The sequence below is a fragment of the Sycon ciliatum genome, chromosome 3 (assembly GCF_964019385.1).
Source record: "Sycon ciliatum chromosome 3, ocSycCili1.1, whole genome shotgun sequence".
NCBI classification, from domain to species: Eukaryota; Metazoa; Porifera; class Calcarea; order Leucosolenida; family Sycettidae; genus Sycon; species Sycon ciliatum.
The window spans coordinates 29,362,538-29,384,437 of record NC_088645.1 but is presented as its reverse complement, the minus strand read 5'-3'; the positions used below and the strand labels follow the sequence as shown (position 1 = coordinate 29,384,437).

Sequence of the window (21,900 nt, the reverse complement as noted above, 5' to 3'; positions counted from 1 at the left end):
TGTGTGTGTGTGTGTGCGTGCCCTCTCTGGAAGTGCTGTACATACGCAGTTTGAAGCCAGAGCTATGTCGACAAAAGAAGCATATCAAGGTGCTGTGGCTGTTCAAGTCGCAAGCGGACTGATAACTTTCTCACGTGTTCGTTCTGGTACTGCATTCCCTTCATGTGTGGTTTGCCACAATTCTCCACCGCTCCATACGTTCTTGTGGTAGTGTAAACTTGAGCTGGGTAAGAATGTCCTTGCTGATTCCGCACCCCAAGTGTAAATTCTGGCTTCATTTTCTTTATCGCTCACTTTCTTTTTCTTTTTCTTTTTCTCTTTCTCTCTCTGTCCGTCCATCTGTTCATCTGTATTTCTGTCTGTATGTATCTCTCTCTCTCTGTCTCTTTCTCCTTTGTCTACCGGCATATTTGAGCATGCCGACTATCTCTGGATAATACGATTACAAAAATACGACTCAGAGTGCTAAATGGGGTGCATTATTCCCTGCCCCGACTACTTCTGACAAAGCAGTCTGCAACGTTATTACAGTGTACATGGAAACAAATGCTGCATGAACTGATCACATGTACTCTGTCATAAACTTATGGGTTTTCTTACCTCCAGTTGGAGTCATTAATCATTTATCTCTGCCAGGGAAATATGTTTCCTACAGAACATATTGATCAAGTACACAGAAAATAACATAACTGGAACTGAATACAACTGGAAGAGACATACTCAACTATAGCAGCAGAATAATTGCATGGCCAGCGCCCTGGGGCCGCTATCCGTGCGACCTGATTTCCATGTCCACGACAGTAGTACCATGCAGCCTGGTAGTGCATTTGGAGCAGGAAAGTGAATGGTATCACTGCGGTGGTGAACACATGAGCTGATGACAACCATTGTCGTCTTGTTGGTTTGTGTTGTCTCCAGTTCATTGCAGGTTTGAACGAGGAATGAACGTCTACTCTTTCTTTCCAAAACTGGCTGGGCACACGCCAATGAGACGGAAGCTAGTGCGAAACCAGTCCTTGGAAGTTTTGTGGTGCTGCTGGACTTTCAATCATCATGTAAAGTATATTCCGGTTTCTGAGTCTTCGTGTGCGCCTGAAGAGCTACACTGTGTAGAAATGTTGGAAGTTTATCCTGCTCACGACACTGCACCAAGTACAAGCACTTCCTCGGCACTGCCTGAGCCCTGTTCTGTGTTTACTGTGACCAGGAGAAGCAACTAGACATTTGGAGCTTGAGCTGGAACGCTGGAACGCTGGTGCTCTCTTTCTCTCTCTCTCTCTCTCTCTCTCTCTCTCTCTCTCTCTCTCTCTCTCTCTCTATTCTCTCTCTCTCTCTCTCTCTCTCTCTCTCTCTCTCTCTCTCTCTCTCTCTCTCTCTCTCTCTCTCTCTCTCTCTCTCTCTCTCTCTCTCTCTCTCTCTCTCTCTCTCCGTCACGTTCTGCCACTGTCCGAAACCGGTGCATGTGCTAGCATGTCGAAGCGCATTGTGTCTGAGTCACGTACTCACTCTCCTGCTCCTCCCTCATATGCCCAAGACAGTATGACCAACTGTGAATACAGTTCATGCCCACATGTGAACTTGTGTAATTCTCTTGTAGTAAGCTGCCACGTGTGTACTTGCACGTGTTGTGTACATGTGTGTGTGTGTGTTTTTGTGTGCGCGTGTGTGTGTATCTATGGGACTGCGTTCTCCTATTCTCTCTCCGGTGCCTTCGAGGCCCACGCAACCCTTGTGGCAGTGGCTCGACAGCACAGGGCAGGTGTGTGTGCGCGCGTGCATGTGTATATGTGGGTGGGTGTGTGTGTACGCGCGCGCGCGCGTGTGCATGCGCATGTGTGGGTGTGCGCGCGTGCATGCAGATGTGTGTGTGGGGGTGTGCGCACACTGATGCTCAGCTCTCCAGAATTATGTCCGTGTGCGAAGCCAGTGTATGGTGGCAACATAGCCTTCCTTCATGTATATGTGTATGCGCAAACTATTTGGGATGCTTTACTGTTTTTGGTGGGATCCAGTTACATAGTTTTCTGTTCAATTATTTATGTTTATACAGCTGCTGTATTTGTAGTGCAACTTTATGTCTTTCTGCTGGTCAAATTGTCGTCTTGATGGTGTTCTAATACTGATATACATAGAAAATATTACCCTCAGAAAGTGTGCTCGTTGTGAAGTTGCCATTCTTTGGGCTCAAACCATTGCTCGTGTATAGGTAGATACATATCAGTAGGTTCGATTGGTGGCGAGAGGTCAGCCTAAATTGTTTGGGGCGGAATTCGGCACGAAATCCACGCTGAGTACTTTTTGACGACGAGTTGCGTCGGTCTTGAAAACTCTGGCGAGAAAGCGAGGAAAATGATGTCGCTTGGAGCTTTCCGCGAAACTGAGGGCAGCTAATGCCCGCACCTTCCCAAACATTGCCTCGGAACAAGACGATACCACCAGGGAAGCTCTTGTGAGCAAGGGATAAAATAGTCTCTTTTTGGCGATATTGAGCTGAGTTTCAAATTTCCCGGGCCTGGGGTCGGATTTGGAAAATAAAAGTGCAACTTTTAGGGCTCTTTTTCGGTGCTTGCGCTTCGCCTGTATTAGCACGGTCTTGGTGGAAATCAATGCGGCATGTATGATATCTAGCACGTATTTTTTCTTGCCCTGTATGGATGTATTGGTTGAAAAAATATAAGCACGGTCTCCAATATAAGCGCGGTCTCTAATATAAGCACAGGGTAGAGGGGTGTTCAAAAAATATAATCACGGCGCTTATAATAGAGAATATACGGTATTTTCGCACCATGCCACAATGACGTCACACATACATTGGTATGGGGCGTGGCTAAAATTGAAATATCTCAAGAACGCTTTCTCGTAGAGACTTCGGACCAAGACCATTCGACTCAGCGCCCGAAACTCTACAGGCTATCAAATTTTCATTTTTTCGTGGAGTTCCCCTTTAAAAACAAAAAAGTCCTGAGCGTGTTTCTAAGATTTAAAAACGCCAAGTGTTCTGCTTGCTGCCAGCTGGACCCTTTCTCTTCTTCTTTCTTTTGTAGTTGTGTGGTTATTGTGTGAGTGTATAATTATGCAGGAGTCCGCGGTCATGTGAGGGGGAGTGATAAATGGAAGTTTCCGGAGGAGGAAGGAGGAAACTGTAGTTATCACCAACCCTCACCGCACCCAGCTCACGACGCTACGGCGTGCGACCTGAGCTGGGCGCCCTGCCGTGCAGTATGGAACTGTCCTCAAGCCAGTCACGTATTTGGCAGCCCAGTGAGCTGTCTACCGGATCCCAGCGTTTAGAACCGCCAAATGCGGCAGGGCCAGTCTCAGGCTGGTCGCGTAGGCGGCAGGCCGGCGGGGTACGGCAACTCTGCATTCGCATTTGGATCACCGAAGTGATACAGGTGCTTCCACTGCACCCTGTGGCGCATCAGGGAGGCACCTGGGGCCCAGGCAGCCCGCCCGTAAGCGCACCACCGTATCAGGTATGCGCAGGTGGAGCAGCAGAGCAAGATGTGTGCCGGACACCCGGCGGTACCCACCATCATCCGGTCGACTTCATGGTTGTGCGACTTTACACAGCCGGCACTCATTACTTGCTATTGCTTGCAGAAGGCCAGGATTTTTTTGTTTTCGCTCTTTCCCTTCCTCCAGGCACGGCTTCATGTTAGAGCAGTAAATAGCAGTTAGGAACTCATCAAGCTGGACTCAGCGTGTCAAGTTTGGCATAATACAAGAAGCGCGCTATCCCTAAACAGTTGTGTGGTTATTGTGTTAGTGTATATGCAGGAGTCCGCGGTCACGAGGGGGGGGGGGAGGAGTGATAATAGGGAGGTTCTGCTATACGTGAAACGTAGAGAAATCACGTAGAGAGCAGGTGTCTGGGTTAGAGTCTACGGCTTCGCGTGTTTTGGCTCCAGATTTCTACGCAGAGATGGGGTTCTCTACGTTGTGGCACACGCAGAGAAAATGCTTACGGATTTACTGGGTATCGAACAACTGCATGCAGAAAACTGCCAAATATGGAAGGGAAATTCCCAGTACACATTCCACGTGACTTCTCTAGGTGAAGCGTAGAGCAGAACAGCATTTCTTTACGTTACGGGAACGCGAAGAAAGTTCGCGTGATTCTTTGCGTCGCGTTTGCAAAACGTAGAGCAGAACCTCCCCAGTTAAACTTTTATCTCCACGTAGATTATTTCCGTAGTTTTATCAAATTTGTTGGAAGATTTGATATGTGTGCGAACTAAACCCGAATCCTGCCAAGCAAAGTTCCACGTCACATCGCACGTGTAACTTAACCTCTAAAAATTACACACAACGTGAGATTTGCACCACGTTGTGAAAAAAGACAAAAAACGTGCACTCTCTAGTTACACCAAAAAGCGCGAAACAAGACTTGATTTTTTACGCAGCTCTTTTAGAGCATGGTAATCATCATGTGCGTGTTTTGAAAATTTGAAATACCCACGGTGAAACATTCAAAAATGCAAACGTGCCTGTCGTCGATTGCAGCTGTGTGAACCCACAGAGTCACTTTTCTCGTATGTCACTCCCTGTAAAACGTGCAAGTGCCTGTCGTGTGAATACCCCATGAGGGTTATACGCCGTGGTTGGTTATAAAAACCCTGCAATCACCACTCCAAAGTGATCAATAGGGAGGTTTCGCTCCACGGAATTACGTAAGAAAATAACGTAGAAACTGCACGTAATTTTCAAACGTGAAATTCAGAGCTGTTGGGTTTCGCTCTACGTGATTTCTCCACGACTGCTAAACATGCCTTGTTGCTTTGGAGACGTGTTGGCTGCATGTGCCCACCGCATGCACCACGAACCGAAACCGCGTTTTCCATCGTATTTTGCATGTGATGTACGGTGTGTGTAGATCTACCTTGTGTTTCGCGCGGCTTGAACTTTGCCATGGACAAGTCCTGAAAATGCAAAAAATATTTCAAAAAGTCCTACGGAGGCCGTAACGTAGGAAACAGCTTTCCAACGGAAATCCGTAGAGAGTTTTACTTATGAAAGCGGCCCTCGCTCCCCGGCGTGGACGACATACGGATTTTCATACGTAATTACGTAGAGCGAAACCTCCCTATTGGCTGCCCCAGCCATGTACGAGTTGCTTGGAATAAAACTAATGATAGGGAAACTCCCTATAAACCACAACACAACCGCTCACATAAATCTCGAAGTACTAGTACCCGATTTTTTTATAGCAAACTACTAGCAACAGACTTGGAGGCGAAATGTAATAGTGCATTGAGAATTATACTTATTCACAGATACCAGTGGAATTGAATCTACGATAGGCACCACGTGTTGTAAGAATGCTCACTCCAATATGGATGAAAATCAATTATTCTTGCTGAGTGCAACGATATTATTGTATCAACAAAAGTAAGACTCCTAATGACAAACTAACGTACTCGGAGGCAAAATGTAACAGCGCACAGAGCATATACTTCTTCACGGATTTCAGGGGAATTACATCTACGATAGGCACTATGTGCTGTAAGAATGCTCTCTCCGATCAATGGACAACCAACTGCGTTCTAGCTGAGTGCAGCGACATTAATCAACGAAAGTACAGATTGGCGATTACTAATTAACAGACTCGTGCATGCTTCAATTCAATCAATGCTAAGTTTCCTTATCAATATTTCCTACCAATATATCCTTAGGCCAAGATTAGCTTCATGCAAGTAGCATCAAAGTACAGAGAAGTACCAACACGAAATGAAATCAAGGCATCAGGTGACATCGTGTGAAATGCGTACTGATTATTACCTCTTACAGTCATGCATAATAATTGTGTATAGGTGTGTTGACATATGCATGCATGTGTATGCGTGGTGTAACACTACAGGAATGCTAACAATGACTGGAACTGGCCGTCAGCTTTTTCCACTTGCTAAGGCTTGTAGAAAGTCTTCCCACTGTTCCAGCGCTGCAAACAAAATGAACACAACACATTGCCCCTGTCTCAATGCAAGTTGGTATTGCTGTATTTTATAAGATCCTGATGAACAACTCTTTTCAAGGGCAGCTCCACCAGCAGTACTTTCAGGGACTGAGCTACTGTTCCAGTTTGCATGTTATTTTGTTTACTGTACTAAATTATGAATTTATGTTCAGTATCTAATGGCATAAATCCTGTCATAAACTTATACTGGAGAGATATTCATATACTAACAGTTAGTAAACTGAAGAGCAGTATTTTCCAGTTATGCTAGGGTCGCCCGTAATTTTCGGGAAAATTCCGTCCTGATGCAAAAACAGCGGGTGGCTGGTCAGGTACGCGGGCGGAATATTTTTTTCGCATTTATTCTTACACCTGGTGCACTATGTTCAGTAGTGTAGGATGGATTGTTGCAAATAGCAGTCTTTCACTATGACGTAGAACACGCATGGGCAGTAGATCAACTGACCAACTTGTACCCCACACACAGACGTGAGATCTTACTTTTATATACCGTATTTTTCCGGTTGTAAGTCGACCTTTTACGACTTAAAATAGACGGAGAAAGGGTGGGGGTCGACTTACAACCGGGATTCGACTTATAACCGGGAGCTATCTGTATCTTACAAAAAATGATCTGCACTGCATGCACAAGTGCACCATGTGTACACATTGTTGCCAGTTTATTGGCATTTTTTGAAGGATTGGGACGTTATACCCTCCATTACCAACCACACAACAAGCCGACCTGTTTGGGAGCTATTACGCGTTGTATTACCAGGAGATAGGCAACAATTGCCGCATACAATAATGCAATATTCTGGTCCAATGCCAGAGCTAGTATTGCAAGCACCGCTGTGCGTTAGTATGGCCAATGCCGACACTAACTGGGGCAACAATTGCCCGGTGAGAATTCAGACGTGTCAATACACGAGCATGCAGTAGGGATGCACTTGTGGGCGAATATAGGCGCACTTGGCTCAATGCCGGCCTGACCCACGATCCCTACTGTTGAATTCAGATGTGTCAATACACGAGCATGCAGTAGGGATGCACTTGTGGGCGAACGTAGGCGCACTTGGCTCAATGCCGGCCAGACCCAGGATCCCTACTGTTGAGTTCAGATGTGTCAATACACGAGCATGCAGTAGGGATGCACTTGTGGGCGAATGTAGGCGCACTTGGCTCAATGCCGGCCTGACCCACGATCCCTGCTGTTCTCCCTTACGGGATGGCTTAAATGATGCACTTGCGAGCGAATATAGGCGCACTTGGCTCAATGCCGGCCTGACTCACGATCTTTACTGTTCTCCCTTTCGGGATGGTTTTGAATGGAATGCTAGTGGGAGATAATGGGGTGGGTGGTGGTGATCAGAAACTGGCCGCGATAGTCAAACAATTTGACCGTCAGCACAGCAAAGCGAAGAGCAAGAAACAACAGCATGGCGAATTGGAGTAATGCGCATGCTCCGCACAGTACCGTGCGGAAACGCGGGAATTCGGAGTGCATGCATGTTATGCATGTACAAGTGTTGCTTATGGCAAGGATGTTGGTGTGTTGCTAACTCCACTGACCGTGCCATGCACGGAAACTTATAATTAAGTAATGTTGACATGTTGACATGATTTTTTGATGTGTTAGTAGCAGGAGGTGGTTTGTAGTGCTTCTTTGGGTGAACACTTTAAAACGCAGAATTGAGACCTCCGGATACGGGGGTCCACCTATAACCGGGGTCGACTTACAACCCGTAAAAATAAGGTACTTAAATGGACGCAGTTTGTTTAAAATTTTCTAATTGGTACAAGAACGGGGGAAATAGAAACAAGTAATGGGAAAGAGAGGAGGGGGGGCAGTGGGTCATACACAACTTTGCATAAGGACGGATTTTTAAGGTAGCTCAATTGGGTGTCACAAACTGGTCTTCTCTGCATCCTTCTGTGCAGATCATGAGTGGAGACATTATTACTTTCTGCGGCTCATGGGTTCGAGCCCGTCATGAGCGACTTTTTCTTCTTCTTTTTCCATGTTTTTTGGAATGACATACCACATTTCCGAATTGAAAGGAGGTTCTACAGCAGGAATTTGCCCAAATACCCCCTATAGCCTTTTCTCTTTCCTCCTGAGTAAGGGTGTGACTTGACACGCAATAAGCTGCAAAACAGCGACATTATTGTTATTTCACCATGCTCACAATGACTTTTATGCGAACACAAATTGGGGAAGCTATGGAAGATTGCAGCAGGTGATAGTTCTGATATTTGTTGTACAAAGTAGGCCCTATGGACAAAATCACACAACATGTCCTTAAAATCTCATAATCTGATATTTTTTATAGCGGCATACGGTAAAAAAATTCACGGTTCACTTGAGGCTTGGCTGGACGCCTAGTTGTTCGCATCCGCAGGAATGCCACCACCCTCAAGGATCAAAGCAGGAACACCACCACCCTCAAGGATCAAAGCAGGAACACCACCACCCTCAAGGATCAAGGCAGGAACACCACCACCCTCTAGGATCAAGGCACAGATGCAGCTCATAAAGCGATAGGAGGTAAGTAGATCAGAGCGACCCACAATGTGGTCAAAGACAAAAATTCCATTCACTGCATCCATGTTTCCCTCGTGCCAGGCCACGAGTTCCCAATTAACTGTGGGCCGCAGCACGGAATGAGGCAAAATTTCCTTGTCAGTTTTGTGCGATTTTGTAGCACTCGATGACTATATTTGATTTAATTTATTTTAATCATAACTCGTAACATTTTCTCCTTTGTTTTTATCCATGATTACTTTAACTCAACATCCGAGTTCAAATCTATTAGCTAGATGCACCTTATTATCTAATTATTTCACTTTTTTTACTATTTCCTTCCCATTTTCGTACATTTTCTTTTTCAGTTCCTCCGTTGTTCGTCATCTTTCTGTTCCCTATTCAATGAAAAATCCGTCATTTATGAACGACCCAAAGACCACATTCTATGATTCATGATTCAGATGACGTAGACTAAAAAACATCACCGCGTCATTGGTTTTATCAAGAGTACATAACCCCCCAGAGTGTGCAACGCCTGATCCAGCTCTGCATTGGGTCTTGGTCGATCGTAATTGGATCTTCTGATGTCATGCGTGCACTCCATACCAGCGCAAGGCCGGTCTCGAGGCAAGGCACCATTGTTTTTAATCCAAGAGTACCCGTGACTCCCCGGGTTCCGCTCAGATGCCTAGTGTACGGTATTATGACCCCAAGATCCGATTCCGCTCGACCAAGACCCTATGCAGAGCTGGACCAGGCGTTGCACACTCTGGGAGTAATGTACTCTTAGTTTTATGCAATATGGATGCACACACACACACTCTGGTTTATGCACTCTTGCTGTTGCCTGTTGGCTTGTCAAATCTATACTAGTGCATACTAACAGCATGACGGCGCATAGGAGTTTTCGGATCATTCTGCAAAGCAGATTATTACAAAAGTTATCTGAAATGATAAAGGTACACAGTTCCCTTATCAGTTCAGAAAACTTTTGTAATGGCCTCATCATCAACATAGTCCGGGAGCAAAGTTCAAAAAAGTTCTTCTAAATGGGACTTTGCTCGCACCTCTTAGAGGGGACACTTTGGAAGGTTCTGTGTGCGTGCGTGTGCACTGGCTCATATGTGTGTGTGTGTGTGTGTGTGTGTGTGTATGTGTGCGTGTGCGCTGGCTCATATATGTGTGTGTGTGTGTGTGTGTGTGTGTGTGCGTGTGTGTGTGTGTGTGCATGTGTGTGTATGTGCATGCGCACCCTGGCTCGCGTGGGCACGCTCGTGTGTGTGTGTGTGTGTGTGTGTATGTGTGTGTGTGCGTGCCCCTCTGGAAGCGCTGTACATACTCTTGTGTGTGTGTGTGTGTGTGTGTGTGTGTGTGTGTGTGTGTGTGTGTGTGTGTGTGTGTGTGTGCGTCGCCAGTTTCGGAGGCGACAGGACCTGGAGCGCCATTTGAAGCACTGCCTACCTCTCCCCTAACCTCTCTGACAGTACCTCCCTTTGGGGAGCGGCGTGGCCATTTCTGGCAGCTGTCAATAGTAGTAGTAGTAGTGTGTGCGTGTGTGTGTGTGCGCACGCGCGTGTGCGTGCCCTCTCTGGAAGCGCTGTACATACGCAGTTTGAAGCAAGAGCTAAGTCGACAAAAGAAGCATATCAAAGTGCTGTGTCTGTTCAAGTCGCAAGAGGACTGATAACTTCATCCCGTGTTCATTCTGGTACTGCAATCCCTTCATGTGTGGTTTGCCACAATTCTCCACCGCTCCATACGTTCTTGTGGTAGTGTGAACTTGAGCTGGGTAAGAATGTCCTTGCTGATTCTGCACCCCAAGTGTAAATTCTGGCTTCATTTTCTTTATCGCTCACTTTCTTTTTCTTTTTCTCTTTCTCGCTCTCTGTCCGTCCATCTGTTCATCTGTATTTCTGTCTGTATGTCTGTCTCTCTCTGTCTCTTTCTCCTTTGTCTGCCGGTATATATGAGCATGCCGACTATCTCTAGATAAATACAATTACAAATAACCGACGTAGAGTGGCAAATGGGGTGCATTATTCCCTGCCCCGACTACTTCTGACGAAGCAGTCTGCAACTTTATTACAGTATACATGGAAAACAAATGCTGCATGAACTGATCACATGTACTCTGTCATAAACTCATGGGTTTTCTTACCTCCAGTTGGAGTCATTAAGCATTCATCTCTGTCATAGAAATATGTTTCCTACAGAACATATTGATCAAGTACAAAGAAAATGACATAACTGGAACTGAATAAAACTGGAAGAGACATACTCAACTATAGCAGCAGAGTAATGGCATGCGAGTAACACAATTATCTGAAAACTACAATACATGTATAGCACAATAATAATGACACAGAGCGAGATGGTGGTTAAAGCATACCTGGCGGTTAACATATTCAAGCCTACACAACGCTCTCTAAGCTGAAAACTTTTAAAAAGGTATGAGAGTATGGCGATATAGATGTGTACCTGCAGGCACGACAGAGGCTTTAATTCCCGTAGCTATGCAGAAGACGTTACTTCAGTAACGTCTGGCGCTAGCCAGGGTCCACACAGCTTTAATTCCCGTAGCTATGCAGAAGACGTTACTCCAGTAACGGCTGGCGCTAGCCAGGGTCCACACAGCTTTAATTCCCGTAGCTATGCAGAAGACGTTACTCCAGTAACGGCTGGCGCTAGCCAAGGTCCACACAGCTTTAATTTGGTGTTTGTGTGTTTGTGTCACGCCTGGCGCTATCCCGTATCTGTCCCATACCGTACCGTACCATCAAACACAGCTGGCCACATACAGCTGGCCGCAATATTCAAATAGGGCTTTCAAACGCAAGATCATAACCTGAAGCAACTTGGAAGAATGAGTATGGATGCGAAGTGTATGAGGGAATGCATGTAGGGCGATAGTGCGGGTTCGAATCCCAGGTTATGCTTAAAAAATAGGAGAATTGAAAATTTTATAACATCCCTATGCTTTTTTTGCCTAGGTCATCAAGGCGGTAGACGGTGTCTTATTACCCTCGACTGTACCTGTCCCGTACCGTGCCATCAAAGACGGCTGGCCACAATGCATATTCAAATAGGGCTTTCAAATTCAAGATCATAACGTGAACCAACTTGGAAGAATTAGTATGCATGCGAAATGTATCGGGGGATGCGTGCAGGGCGATAGTGCGGGTTCGAATCCCAGGTTATGTCTTAAAAGAAGGAAACATTTATATGAATTTATAACATCCGTATGCTTTTTTTGTCTAGGTCATCAAGGCAAAAAAGCATAGCGTAGGACCCTGAGCTTCCAAGCTCTCTCGTTTCTTAATTCTTTATCATTGACTCTCAGAGGCAGGGGCACTATTCGAGACAGGGGCACTATTCGAGACAGGGGCACTTTTCGAGACAGGGGCACTATTCGAGACAGGGGCACTATTCGAGACTGGGGCACAATTCGAGACAGAGGCACTATTCGAGACAGGGGAACAATTCGAGACAGGAGCACGATTTCAGAGAGGTCACTCTTCGAGAGAGGGCTCTAAACAAAATTCGGCTAAGAAGGTGAGTGATGCGTGCAGATATGTCCCCACCATCGCAGATTCAGAAGTGCCGCCTGCACAAAAGACCACCGACCCTGCCCAAATCTGATAATTGACATTTAATGCTGCAAGGGTTAACCTTTATCCTCCCAACGTTCCCATGCTATAGAGACATAGTGAAGTAATGCAACTTGAACTTACCCAGATCCAGGAGACTGTTTCTTTACCAGAGTGAACACAATGCCTCCAATCAATGCGACCAGCAGCAAGGTGCCTATGACTAGGCCTGCCACTTGACCACCGGTTAAGCTTGACTTTCCATTAGGAATATCCACTTCTCCAGTCAAACAAAGTCAAATGAAGGACACCAGACCAGAACACACACACACACACACACACACACACACACACACACACACACACACACACACACACACAATAACATACCAGCACGCATACACACATGCAAACACACACACACACACACACACAATAACATACCAGCGCGCATACACACATGCAAACACACACATGCACACACAAACGCACACACACACACGCACACACACACACACACACACACACACACACACACACACACACACAAACACACACACACACACACACACACACACGTATGCATGGCAACAAATCAACATGCCTGGGTGAATACAAATTACGCAAACCCTTCTGCACATGGTCATTTCCAAAACTGCAACAGATTGACATCAATGGCAGGAGTGGGAGTATGTACTCTTGCAATTAGCATACCAATTTTCAGCTAACTTGTCGTATGGGTCATAAGTTAAGTAGTGCAGGAATAACGAGAGCTTGCCTAACATACTCTTTGAAAAACGAAAAAATTACAAGAAGGTGCGCATGATGTCAACGACCATCAGCAACATGCACAGCCTCATGGTGGCTGTCTTCCTCACCGTCCTGAAAATCATACATACAGTAGAGTACAGAACAACAAGGATAGTCAAGGCTTGTTTGCTGCTACTTCAAGTTTCACACTCTCGCAATCATCAGGTAACAGAGGGGGGGGGGGGGGGAGGGCTGATGATTGTGAGAGCATGACACTTGAAGTAGCACCAAACAAGCCTTGATTGTCCTTGTTGTTCTCTATTTCGCTCTGCCTCAGCGGTGTTGGGTACATCCTTCGCTGACACAGTACAGTAAAAAAGAAGATTTTGTAGAATCTTGCACTTGAAAACACCGCCATTCCGGCAACAGGCTCTCAGCTGTACCAAATAAATAACTTTTCAGCGCGAAATATTGGCAAAGTTATTTATTTGGTGCAGCTGAGAGCCTGTTGCCGAATTAGCGGTGTTTTCAAGTGCAAGAAATGCGCTGCAATGGAGTTTGGGAATTCTGAAGAAACGTTTTGTAGAATCTGGCCATTCATTACGTATAATGTTGTTGATATACTTGTACAATCACTTCTTCTCATTGCCTCTGCCTCCGCCGGGCCCCAAAGCACAACCGTCCTGCTCGCCATCATCATCATCATCATCATCATCATCATCATCATCATGTGACCAAGCCGCTTTTACGGGCAACAATATTATGAATATAAAACGCAAGGTATTGTAAGAGCAATTTTCTGAAAATAATGTTAAAACACGAAATATAAAAATGCATTATCACACCGTAGCCACTTTTATGGGCAAATTCCAATACAAGGCAATAAGAAAACGAGGATGAAGTTAACCTTTTAACCCAAAGAAAAGACAAGAGATTTCAACAATCGAACTACAAATATAAAAAACAAATCATCATCATCATCATCATCATCATCATCATCATCATCATCATCATCATTGGAAACGGCCTCTTGTACGGGCTTGAAACGGTGATAACCGAGATTATGTGCAAAAATCGTGATAGATATTCAGGTAAAATATGACATTTAACAGTTGAATGATTAGTACCAAATAGATATTCAAATGCTGATTATTTTACCAGATAGATATTGAATGACAGATGATGTTACTTTACCAAATAGTTATTTTAAAAAATGTGATGTTATCCATAGTGATATTGTTGAGAGGCATAGCATAAAAATTCACTATGCGGCCAAACGACACTGGGCCACAAAGGAATCCACCCGCCGTCTGTTATAAGACCCTCGGCAACCACGAAAGCACGTAATGGCCCACCTCAAGAGGCAAAACGACAGGCGGGTACGCAACATACCCATGACAACAGGATATTTGAGATCCTGGCTTCTCTCTACAAAGAGAGAGGCAAGAGACTTTAGGAATTGAGTTGTCTCAGGCCCGCTGAAACCATAAGTCGAGAACACCAGTGGGGTGAACGATCCTCGCTCGACATTCACAACGCAGCTGGCATATTGATTCTTTTTTGCCCGTTCATGGGACTTCAGCTGACTCAAGGCTTTTGATCGAGACAACACAGACGCTGCGGGATGGGTAATCCGCACATCAAAAAAAGCGTCTTGTTGCCACGACCAAAAGCCCCGAGCCCGCACGTCAAGACGAGCCTCAGTACTTCTGTTGAGCGAACGCCCTCCTGGTAGATCCTCACCACCGCACGGCAATAATCTAGGCTCGGTCTCGACGTCAACTACACCTGCCTCTCTCAGGAGACCGGCGACAAGGTCTCTCACCTCGTTGTGCCTGGCGATTGTGTACCCACCAGTACCGCAAGTGAGGGCGTGTGCGGGACTGAGATCCACTCCACACACGCATTTCTCCGGCAGTCCACTCAATCTGTGACCATACCGGATGCATAGAGCGTCCCGGAAATCTGATTTCTTTAAAATTGTTCCATGCTGCCAGCGGGGAGCCACCGTCAGCCACGATGATAGACCCTTCTCATTTGCGACTTCTATCAAAAACTGCTGCTCGGCAGTCAAGCATGGCTTGATATCGGCTTGGCGACGACACACATCCCCGATCCTGGCCGCACGCGTTGTTCTTGCAATGTGCCGTGCATCGCCCACTGCATCACGAACCGGATCATGTGTCAAGATTAATTGATCCGGATTCGCCAGCACACCAATATTTCCATCGGGCTGTGCGATTTTCTCCTGGGCTTCCATCTGTGGCACACAGGAAACGTCAGGAGGGCTTGTGTAATTGCCGGTCAGCAGCAGCTGTACCAGAGGCTTGGTCACTGCCCTTGACGCAATAAATTCAGCAGGTGCACTAGCCGCCAGAACGGGAATGGCAAGGCCACCATACCGGACGGGGAATGTCAACAGCTCTCTCTCAGGACTATCAGGACGGACACCATCGCCAAGTAGGGCCGGAAGCAGCCGTCAGGAGCTCTGGAGAACATGGCGAACAACGAATGTGATAGGTCCAGGAGCTCGACAAACCTTTAGTTAATACGCTATAGGCTGCCTGTGGCTGTGTGGTTGCCATTGAAGACAATGTATCCAATACCCGTCCCCACTTCTGGACACGCCGCTCCATAAAGGAAGAACAAAAATCCTCGCTGCCAATCACGCCTCCAAGATATCGGTTACCATCAGTTGTGATGACGACGCCAGAGCCCTGGAACTGTAGCCGAGCATCCTGTTCATACTGAGGCTTTACAAGGAGAACGGTTTTCTTGGGATTCGGGAAATACCCATAGCCTGGACCAATCTGACTGATATCATTCCAATATGACCATAGTGATGGTATCCTACCTCCGGCTGAATCGTCATCTGCATACCATCCCTGCTTTACTGATACGTTGGTATCCCGAAGTCGCCTGATCAACGGGACTGTCGCAAGAGCGTAAATAGCCATGGCCAACGGATCCCCCTGGCAGGTCCCTTCGCGGGACAGAATCTCACCACCTCCCGAGACAAAGAGGCGGATCGGGCTGCCATAGGTGTTGCTGAAGATCTTGGACATAGCAGGGCACACGCGCGGTACATTATGCAGAGCCGCCTTCCTGTTGAGTGAATTAAACGCATTGCTAGCATCCACAAACAGGACGCCCTCAACGTCATCCTGTTGGAACAGCTCTTGAGCCGCGTGCACACCAGCCTCGCATGCGAATGGAATGCCGATGCACAGCTGGAAAGGAGCCGTAGCCTGGCGTACATCCACCTCAAGCACTCGCATGACGGCACGGCACACAATCCGTCGAAATGCCTCCCCTACGGCAATTGGGCGTACACCAGGGCGCTTGTCCAATGGGATCAGACGAGCAGCTGTAAACGCCACGAGATGCTCCGAGTCGAGGGTCTCTGAGCATAAACAATGAGCAAACTTAGCGAGGGCCGTGCAGAGGCTGTCTGAGGACTTTCGGTAACAAGTGAGCATTCTACACCATGCCTCAGAGTCCAGTCCCGACGGTCCCGAAGAGCCCTGCATCTGTCGAGCAAGCCGTCGGATGAGCTCTGGTGTGATCTTCTGGAATACGATGTTGTTAATCTGGTCAATATTGTTGTCAAGGAGAACCGAAGCAGGCGGCTCAGCAGCAGGCGGATGTTTTTGCAGCAGAGTCTCCTGCACTGTGGCTCCAGTCTCCTCATCCACCACGTCTGTCATGCCCATCACGCTACTCGAGGACTCACTTGATCATCATCATCATCATCATCATCATCATCATCATCATCATGAGAAAAGCCTCTTTTACGGGCAAAGCAAATGTATATCATTACAATATGTAAAGTGAACATGGGAAATCAACATAAAACCAACCGGAAAATGATGAAACACAAAAGCAGTCAAGGAAGTAAATCATCATCATCATCATCATCATCATCATCATCATCCTCCTCCTCATCATCATTACCACCTTCACCTGTCAAGCTCAACTCTCCTAGTACATGTAACAGATCACCTGGGTTTTCATCGTTGCTGTACACTCCGCTTCTATACTCCTCTTCCCGCTGTCATGCAAGTTGTACTTTCATCATTTCCATCAGTCACGAATTACATTGATAATTGTGGCAAGATATCGTTTAGAAAACTTTCAATTGTTGCTATACTTGTGATATGAGTGCTCACATAGTTTATTTCATTACTGGTGAGTGCGTATTATGTGACCCTGTTTTATGCAAGCAAAATGAAAATGTTGTAGCACTCACACTTTTCAAATAATACGCACTAACCAGGTTTGTCCACACGCACTCACAGCTGCCACATTCATCTACTGCTACCATTCTCAGATACACTGCAAAGGTTCACACTACACGCGTTATGCATAACCGCAAGCTGTGCTGCATTCTCACGCTTCTTTTCATATTACTCTAGCTATATAACTGGTTGTTTTAGTGATTCTTACTATGTGACGATGTTCCACTGATGATAGTCACACGAAAACATTCTGGACTTAATTCATTATAATTGTTTATACATGGTTATGAGTGCACAATTGATATTTTGCTATTTTTGCTATTCTGCTAAAGTTTTCAGTTTTCTAGTACCGTAAAGTCCGGAGCAAACGCCCACCCCATTTTTGCAAGATCTGCTGGCCTGTACACACTGACCCCATGCACTGTCACCCCTACTGTACGAAAGTGCATCTCACACCGTAGCGGGAAGAGCACTTTGCTACGGTAAACTATGTCCACTTTCCTGGTTTCAAAATCTCTTTGTGCACTAGCGCTATAGCCACGAGCTAGCTAGCTCGTAGTGATTTTATAATGATGGTTGTTTTATTTCGCAAATCCGAACGGGTTTTCTTCGGAATAACAAGGTACCGAAGAACAGAGTATTGAAGGAACCAAATACACTTCTGACGGTGTTTCAAGCCATCATTTCGAGATCACACAGCGCCCAAAGGCAAATGTTTTTCTTGGGCACTTCGGAGTTTTCAACAAGTTAGCAGCGACGTTGTAGGTGTAGCTTCTGTTACATACCCTGTTCGACTTGCAACTGCAATATTGGGACCAGTCAAGCCGTTGACTGACGCTTCATCAGAACAATTATTGTTCCTGACAGCGCGACATCGTGGCACTGCACAAATTTATGCGGCATTACTCGTACCACATGGAGAACGAACTACCACATTTATTGAATGAAAGGAAATCTCGACAGAAGTTATTTCTTTGTAGGAAGATAATGACAATCGCTTTTGCACAGCCTCCTGGTAGGACATAGGCAGTTTGTAGGCATTACAGTCGTTCTCGTACGCATTCGACCTTCATGCCAGTTGTTTACAACTATATTGACCTGAAAAAGACGAAAATAGTATGGACCCGCTGGGGTGGGCGTTTGCTGCGAAGTGGGCGTTTGCTCCGGACTTTACGGTATGCTCAACAAAGTAACAAGTTAAGGCCGATTCACAATACAACTTTCTCAGACGCGACACGCGATTTGCGACAGTTGCGACAAGAAACTGCCTGTCCCGAGCTGTCGCAAGCCGTTGCAATGCACCTGTCGCAGAAGTTGAAGAAAGTTCAACTTTTGCGACATGCGACACGCGACATACACAAATGTAGTACAGTTGCGACCCTGGGTGCACGTGCACACATAGCACAGGTCTGCTCTCGATATAACAACTCTCACTTGCACATAAACCTCGCTAGTACATAAAAAAATCAAATCCCGCGCCGAAACAGCATCACTCCCATACAAATTTTGTTCTACACAACGTAATCCTACATAACATAAACCTCGACATAACACATGCTACGGCGGTCCCCGACGTGCGAACTCTCGATACAACATAAATTCACTTGCACGGTACGATCAAGCGGTAGCTGTAGCTAGGCAGTTTAGGCCAGTTTAGTCCTACATAACGTAAACCTCGGCATAACGCACCCTACGGCGCAGTCCCCGACGTGTGCACTCTCGATACAACGTAGATTCACGTGCGTGGTACAATCAAGCTGTAGCCGTAGCTAGCCAGTTTAGTCTTATTGTGCATATATTCTGCGGCATTGATGGTATCTGATGTCGATGGTGGTACAGTGTGTATATGTTTGCACGGTTAAACCCGCCTTGTAATACCCTTCATTTTGAGGTGCATCTTGTATTTTACACACGGTTTTCTACATAACATAACTCTCGATATAACATACTTTTTGCGTGGTCCCAGAGATTACGTTATATGGAGAGTAGACCTGTACTACTTGTGCGCATGAGGCCGTCGCAAACATGCAGAATATTGTGAACCGTGTGTCGCTGCCGCAGCTCGTCGCATGTGTCGCAAGTCGCATCGCAGAAAGTTGTATTGTGACTCGGCCTTTAGTTTCAAATTCCAAATAATTTCTCGATCGACGCATTCTCTGTGTATACTCAAATGTGGCCGGTTCTCCACGGGACCGAAGTGGATCGACAGCGACATGTCTCACCTTGACGAAGAATCAGATCATACTCGTCTCAGCAACATATGAGCGACTTCAAGCACCTAAAAATATATCGATATATTGGTCCTTCATCCTCAAAGAGTTAAATATTATTTTACTCTCATCATCAGTGGATAATTAGATGACGTGGAGGAGTTTCTACGCATCTTTTGTACGTCGTTTTCGAGCAGTGAAATGTTCCCGAGTACGGAACTTGTGTGTTTGCCGTCATTGCCAAGGTTACGATCGCAAACACGCCACATTCCCGCGCTATGCCTTGTTATTTTGAACATTTGTACCGAAATTAAAAACCCCCGCGGAAAATCGATGTTTCTCGTACCAAATTTGGATGCGAAAAATCTTTCTGCACCCGATGACGCAAAATCTCCATACAAAACATGATGGTGATAATCAGAAGTCTGTGTTTCACCGACATTTGTCGCGCACGATATGCTCGACAATTACAGGTCTTTGAAGCTGTGTGTATTCGTCTGTATAAGTCAGTTCTGTGTAGGCATAAGAAGCATGTAGTAGCACTCAAGTTATTATTCGCAAATTCACATATAGTCGTGAGTCAGTTAAGTGTCAAGTAAAGTCGGCGGAATAGCGCGAGCTCCGGTGTGGGGAGCAAACCCTTTCTTAGGTTCATATATTGTTTATTTTTGTGTTAACGTATATGGCTCATAACTAATATCTCAAGTCGTTGTTCACGCTCCTTTTTTTGAGCCCTTTTTTGTATAATATTATTGTATCACTCCAAAAATCATTTTTTCCTCTGCTACACACTATTATTCTTTAGTCACAAAAATCCACTGAAGAGAGTGACAAGAAAATCGAGTTTGATTAAACCTCTTTTAGACTTCTTTGCTGTGCGGCATGACCACGGAACTAATATTATTCATTGCAATCATTAAATGGGCCGCGATCAGCTAAAACATGTCTTTGGGGTTTCGTAAAAAAGTTGGGAAATGACGAAATGAAAAAAATGTTTTTTGGAGCGCGTTCACTCTGCAATTCATTCATTTTGTGGCAATCATCTTCTCAAATTTTGTTCAAACACTTGTTTGGCGGTCTAGTTCAAGTAGCTGGCGAGAAAAGACTGACAATGTCCGCATCTAGTGATACTAGAGCAGCTCGCAGGGCCAGACGATCGCTGTGCATGGCCCAGGTTTGTTCAGGTGCCTGCAAGTCCGTGGCGGCGGGTCTGCAGAGCGCCGCTGACAATTTGTTGGGATCTCAGTAATGTTGATGTCGACAGCGAAGCGGAATCGTCTCCGTCGTCTCCAGTAGCGAAGAGGCACAAGTTGTGGGCTAGGACATAATCATTAGGCGGCGAACCGGCTGCCTCACGACGTTACTTGCGTTCAGCTCTCATGAGTCGTCTGATGCAGTCTCAGACGCGCAGGCTACGATCGAAAGTGTCACTGCCAGAATCGAAAGAGTATGCAAGTGCGACGCCGCCCAGAGCATCGTGTTACTTTCCAGGAAGAACTTGGGCCATGCCTTTAAACTGATGTCGTTGACATGCTCAAGTCTGTGTCAACATCTTTAGTTCCGTTGTATTGTGCTCCGCCGCAAAAGCCACTAAGTAATAGTTGGTCTCTTTGTGTCAGACTGTGCGAAAACTGTCATTTTCTATTTCAAAGTACGTATTTTGAAAGCGGTGTTTGGGGCACTTGTAGACTACTTTTCTGCCTTGTACTTGGTCCGTTTCATCGCAATTGTCGCTTATCTATCGCAACTAAGAACAGGAGTTATTTTACCGCTCTGTAAAATTTCCAATACGCATAGTGAAGAAGCATGATACAGGATTCCTGTCCGCCACAAGAAAGAAATTCAGTGATGGAATCTGATGAAGGAAGTCGAAGAAAGGAAGCAAGGTTACAAAAAATGTACAAAAAGAAAACAGCGTTGGAGCGCCTTCTTGCACTCACGCTTTAGTTTATCCGACTCTGGCTCTGTATCACTCGAGCTGATGCCACTTGAGCTAACATTCGCTGGTGTGTATAGCGGCTCGCTTTTGCTTTCTCCGCTTGGCGTATGGCAGGGATGGGAAAGGAACAGTCGTGGTTGTCACTTTGGCACTTGGAGGAACGAGGGCAGCGTGACCCTTCTGTCACTACAGTACTGTGTGTTCAACAATGTTTTTGAATCAGGCACACATCCCTCTCCAGACATCTGTCATACGCTCTGCTGGATACGCTGACCACGACTCTTGTACTGCCGCTGCCAGGTCGGACAATGTCTTATTTGCCACCATCTCGCCATCAGTTTGCAGGCTTGCAAAGAATACTAGGTCATTGCAGTTCAAACGTGGCGACTGCGCTGGCTGGCCTGGCCGTGACTGTCACGCTCTCCAGGTCAGGATGTCGATTTCCCCTGCTACAGTTCCGGTCTTTGAGCTGCGCTTGGCTTTTCGCTGCAGTGAATGTGCGCATTCACTGCAGTGCATTCACTGCAGCGAAAAGTTTCCCACTTTCCCATCAAAATTGTATGAATCGCGATACCACTGGCGCTAGTCGCGAACGTTTTTTTCTTTCTGGTCTCCTTTGATCTTGCCATCACAACCTCCCAAACGAATGTGAGTTAGATATCGAGATCGGACTGGGTTTTACCTGTCAAAAGG

The 21,900-nt window shown here is 46.0% G+C and overlaps 1 long non-coding RNA gene across 1 annotated transcript; it reads right to left on the bottom strand.

Annotated features, from left to right (window-relative positions):
• Window positions 1-5,195: 5,195 nt before the first annotated feature.
• Window positions 5,196-12,391, bottom strand: LOC135812647 (uncharacterized). The gene is made up of 3 exons (XR_010552895.1): window positions 12,215-12,391; window positions 10,642-10,690; window positions 5,196-5,941 (listed from the first exon to the last, which is right to left on the bottom strand). It is a non-coding gene; the product is annotated as an uncharacterized LOC135812647 (long non-coding RNA).
• Window positions 12,392-21,900: the final 9,509 nt, after the last annotated feature.